Source organism: Triticum dicoccoides, chromosome 3B (genome assembly GCF_002162155.2).
Source record: "Triticum dicoccoides isolate Atlit2015 ecotype Zavitan chromosome 3B, WEW_v2.0, whole genome shotgun sequence".
Classification (NCBI taxonomy): Eukaryota; Viridiplantae; Streptophyta; class Magnoliopsida; order Poales; family Poaceae; genus Triticum; species Triticum dicoccoides.
This window is the reverse complement of record NC_041385.1, coordinates 711,174,349-711,179,843: the sequence shown is the minus strand read 5'-3', so window position 1 is coordinate 711,179,843 and position 5,495 is coordinate 711,174,349. Positions and strand designations below refer to the sequence as shown.

General features: G+C 49.3%; 1 long non-coding RNA gene across 3 annotated transcripts in view; it reads left to right on the top strand.

The window, feature by feature from the left end:
* The first annotated feature begins 3,094 nt into the window (after positions 1-3,094).
* Positions 3,095-5,495, top strand: part of LOC119278033 — a 5,488-nt gene continuing 3,087 nt past the window's right edge. Inside the window, exons 1-3 of one of the 3 annotated variants that reach the window (XR_005137460.1) lie at positions 3,095-3,705; positions 3,833-3,944; positions 4,339-4,457. This is a non-coding gene — a long non-coding RNA (uncharacterized LOC119278033). Of the gene's footprint in view, positions 3,706-3,778; positions 3,945-4,338; positions 4,458-5,495 lie in introns of all 3 variants that reach the window. The other 2 variants (XR_005137458.1, XR_005137461.1) reach the window with 2 other exon arrangements.

Genomic DNA, 5,495 nt, shown 5'->3' with positions numbered 1-5,495 from the left:
TGTCGCCTAGAGGGGGGGGGGGTGAATAGGCGCTTTAAAATAATTACGGTTTAGGCTTAAACAAATGCGGAATAAACCTAGCGGTTAATTTGTCAAGCACAAAACCTACAACAACTAGGCTCACCTATGTGCACCAACAACTTATGCTAAGCAAGATAAGCAACTATGTGATAGCAAAATATATAACAAAGAACAATATGGCTATCACAAAGTAAACTGCATAAGTAAAGGGCTCGGGTAAGAGATAACCGAGGCACGCGGAGACAATGATGTATCCCAAAGTTCACACCCTTGCGGATGCTAATCTCCATTTGGAGCGGTGTGGAGGCACAATGCTCCCCAAGAAGCCACAAGGGCCACCGTAATCTCCTCACGCCCTCGCACAATGCAAGATGCCGTTAATCCACTAAGGGACCCTTGAGGGCGGTCACCGAACCCGTACAAATGGCGACCCTTGGGGGCGGTCACCGGACCCGTACACTTTGGCAACCCTTGGGGGCGGTCACCGGTACCCGTCAAATTGCTCGGGGCGATCTCCACAACCTAATCGGAGACCCCGACGCTTGCCCGAAGCTTTACACCACAATGATTGAGCTCCGAACACCACCAACCGTCTAGGGCGCCCAAGCACCCAAGAGGAACAAGCTCAAGGGCACCAAGCACCCAAGAGTAATAAGCTTCTCAACTTGTAACTTCCACGTATCACGTGGAGAACTCAAACCGATGCACCAAATGCAATGGCAAGGGCACACGGAGTGCCCAAGTCCTTCTCTTCCAAATCACACCAAAGCAACTAATGCTAGGGAGGAAAATGAGAGGAAGAACAATAAGGAGAACACCAAGAACTCCAAGATCTAGATCCAAGGGGTTCCCCTCACTTAGAGGAGAAAGTGATTGGTGGAAACGTGGATCTAGATCTCCTCTCTCTTTTCCCTCAAAAACTAGCAAGAATCCATGGAGGGATTGAGAGTTAGCAAGCTCGAAGAAGGTCAACAATGGGGGAAGAACACGAGCTCAAAGAATTAGGTTCATTGGGGAAGAAGACCCACTTTATAGGACCTCCCGAATCCAATCGTTATGTGCTCAGGTCGTGCACAAGCGGTACTACCGCTTGGAGGAGCGGTACTACCGCTTAGCACGGTCAAAACAACCCAACGAGAGAGAAAACACGAGTTTTTGGTCCGGAGCGGTACTACCGCTTAGGAGCCACGGTAGTACGGCTCTGGAGCGGTAGTAAAAAATTACATCCGCTCTAGTCGCGGTAGTACCGCTGCAGCCTTTACCAAAACAGCCACAACTTTTGCAAACGGACTCCGAATTCAACGAAACCAAGTTTGTTGGAAAGCTAACGACATGGGCTAACACAATATTGATAGAAAAATCAAGAATAAGAAAATGAGAAAAGTCCCATAAGAAAATGGTGAGAACCCTTCATCGGATAAGACCGGTAAAACCTCCAACACCGAAAACATCATAGAAGACGCATGCGAACTCCGTTTTCGATGAACTCAAGCTTGTCATCAAGATGACCATAAGCTCTAAGACTCACAAAGATAAACAAACAAGAACTAAGAAACATGATGCAAGGATGCAATGGTTTGAGCTCTCTACTAACGATACGATCAAGCTACCAACTTGAGAGCCCCCCTTGATAGTACGACAAACGATCCTATAACTCGGTCTCCCAGCTACCACCACAAGACCGGTAAAATAGAAAACCTATCAAGGGAAAACCTTTGCCTTGCACATGGTCCACTTGAGCTAGATGAAGACGATCTTGACTCTCTCAAGTTGGACCAGCTTTCTTGATTGCGTTGGCTCGATGAAGACTAGATGATTGCTCCCCCATAGTTCACTATGGGTGAGCCGCTCTTCGGCACGTCTTCACAAGTCCATTGACACCACAATGGATGGCAAGATTCAAGCACTTGATCTCTTCGTGATGCTCCACTTGAACTTGCACACGGCAATCTTGATGACGATCACCACTTGATGTCATTCTTTCCATGGGTTGTATGATATCTTCCTCTTGACGCAAGCCCATGGATACGTACCTGGGTTAGTACATAAAGTGCAATGGACAATGCTTACCATACCATGGGATCACTTGATCCCTCTCGGTACATCTTTTACGCTTTGTGAGTTGATCAACTTGATTCACTCTTGACTTAGTCTTGATCAACCTTGAATCTTTCCAACTCTCTTAGTTTGGATGCTGTCTTGAAGGTAAACATGAATGATCACACAATCTTCTTCTTCAAGACATGCTTGCAATAAGCTAAACACTCACATGACCAATCTTTGGCTAATTCCTTAATAGCACCTTGGTCAACACATAAACTCCTTGAAACCAACACATGGACTTCAAGAAATGCCTATGGACAAATCCTTCAAATATAACTCAATGACAACCATTAGTCCATAGAGATTGTCATCAATTACCAAAACCAAACATGGGGGCACCGCATGTTCTTTCAGTTGGGGCCCAGAGGAGATTGTTTTGGGTGGGCTTCACAACGATGTGCTGGTCCCTTTGAACGACAAGGAATAAATTTACCATCGAGCATGTTTTCCCTGCTAAGCCTTCTGATTGCTTATTTAAGACCTGTATATTCCTGCAGCAGTGGAGATCATTAACTAAGGAGGAAGACAGGGACGCCCTCGACGCCATGTTGGCCAAGATCCGAAATTCTGCTATCTCCATCTCCCCAGTTCAAGCAGGCACCTAGTCGCTGGTGGTCGGCTTTCGTTATCTTTCTTCTCCGGCCTGCGAGCCGTGTACTGGTCTGGGAGCCATGTACTCAGACTATTCTCTCGTGTTGTCTTGGGTTGATACTTTGCTTACTCTCGTGCTGGTCTCTAGGATATGTATTAACTCTGCCTGGTGGCTTTATTTATAAAGTCGGGCTCTGGCCTTTTATCTAAAAGACGAACGGGAAAGCATCGAATATATGTTGACCAATATATTAATCAAGCACATATCATAAATTAAAACCATTCAGCTGCGCATCAAAGGCGCCTCCCCGCGATAGCCACGTCATCACATGTAGAAAAAAACACGGTAGGGAAAAGGAGATGGAGGGGTTACGCCCGAATTGCCACACGCAGCCTTCTCTCCCCTCCTCTCCCCAGAAACGCCGCCGCCGCAGCTGCCGTCTCCTCATCTCGTTTCTTGCAGCCGCCGCCAGATCTGGGGAGCCACCGGGAGGAGAACAACCGGCCAGACGCCACCCCCGTCGGCCTAACCCGCATCTCCCTCGCGCCCATCGTCCCCTCTTGGCGCTCCCGCCTCTCCTCTCCCCCATTCTCCTGCCGCATCCCATCCCCTGCTCTGCCCTTGCTCCTCCGCCGTTCGAGTTGAGTCGTTGCTGCAGAGAGCGCCGCCTCACTCTCCCAGGCCTTCTCCCCATCCGCGACGTCGGCACACGGTACGGGCAAGCTGTGGCGTGTCATCGCCGTGCTGGGTTGGCCGACCGATGCCGCGCGGATCCGGTTGGACGAGGTCGTTGGCGACCTGCCGCGGGAGGGGGACAGCGGGATCTGCGCCAGGAGTTCCAGGGCACGCGGCTGCCGCTCGTGCAGCAGAACCACGGCCTCGCCGACGCGTCCGGGGAGAACTGCGTTGGCCTGGTCTTGTAACGGGCAGGTGAAGTCATTTTTATGGGATGCAATAGTTCTTCGTCCACTTCCACGGCCCCAAAAACAGTACGCCCCCATCTTTTGTGTGGTTTATGCATTATTATCATGCTGAAGTCAACAGTTCTCACTTTTGCTGAAGTCAACAGCTCTCAGTTTTGCTGATTTGGTGTGATGGAATGTAAATATCGAACAGCAACAGCCCGCACCCGAGGCGCAGAGCAGCCAGAACCAGTGATGATCGTGAGATCCTGCGGACGACGATGGAGCTTCTTAATCAGTTGGATGGATTTTATGAGCTTAGCAAGGTAAACTGACATCTTCGAGTATTTTTCTTCTCTAGATGCCTTTATGCCATATATGAAAAGGAATGGATTCAATCGAAGTAATTTACTTGCCTGAAGAGTAAAATACAAGCGCGGTCCTAATTCTTTCCCAAAAGTGTCGACTGGGTCCTAATTCTTTGAAAATGCATATTTGGGTCCTAATTCTTTCTAAGTTGTTCACCCGAGGTCCTAATTTCGTCTGACCGCCGCTGACCAGCTCGCGTGGCACTTTGACCGCCGCCACGTCGACTCGAGGGCCCACGCGGGATAACGACCAGCCATGCGTTTTTGCAAAAGAGCCCCCAACCCTAATCTCTCCGCAGCCGTAGTCCTTTTCCTCTCCACTTCCTCACCTCTCTTTGCTCTGGCAAAACAGGGGCGATCGACGGCGGTGGCCGGTGAGAAGAGGCGGTCATCGCAGGCGCTTGTCCGGCGGCGCCGCCGCTAGGATGGCGCCCGTGCTACGGCTACCCAGAGATCCTCGTCCGCGATACGGTTAGTGTCGTGCCCATAACCCTAACTCTCGATCCTCTTTTTCTTTGGATTCTGATTTAGCTCGAATCAATGGTAGTATTTGACTGAATCCCTCGATATCTAGGACCACAAGAGTATTTGGTGGAATCTGACGTAAATTGAGTAACAAAATTCAGCCAAAAAGAAACACAGAAACATCAAATCGATTGGGGCACTTGTAGAAAATCTTACATGGTGATTGGGGCACTTGTAGAAAATCCTGCCAGGATTTGCCTCCGATTTTGACACAAGACGAATCGTAGATCGAATGCGGCAGCTAGGGCATGGTACCAACGGCAGCACACCCGCTGGGGCCGGCTATGAGATGGGCGGCGAGAAAAGGGCTAATGCTGGAGGTGGAGGAGGCGCTTGGGCAGCCTTCTTCCCGCGGTGCTTCACGGCAGACGAGCTAGCGGCGGCGGACATGGCGGCGACAACGTGGCGCCAGAGAGAGGGAGAGAGCGAGCAGAATACATAGGGACCGGGGAATGAGGAAAGCATAAACTCCAGGGGCCAAATTTCTTAAATTCCCAACCTCCAACCGCGGGAAATCTCCCGCGTGGGCCCTCGAGTCGATGTGGTGGCGGTCAAAGCGCCACGCGAGCTGGTCACCGACGGTCAGACGAAATTAGGACCTCGGGTGAACAACTTAGAAAGAATTAGGACCCAGATATGCATTTTCAAAGAATTAGGACCCAATCGACACTTTTGGGAAAGAATTAGGACCGCGCTTGCATTTTACTCTTGCCTGAATGTGTGTGTGATATGCACTCTAGCTTTCCTAGCTCCTGGGTGAAGTATGGCAGTCTCGAGACGAATTTTGCAGATTAAATTTATTCTTCATCTTTGCTTCATTGCTTATATGAATTTTCTGGATTCTCATTTGCACAACATTTTATTTTACTCCTGTTTCTAACATTGCACCTTTTTTAGATGGAACAAAAATCGAGGACTGTAGGTTTTATTTTGTCTGATTGTTGACATGCCGACTGATTCTCTGCTAGGCTTTAATTCTTATGA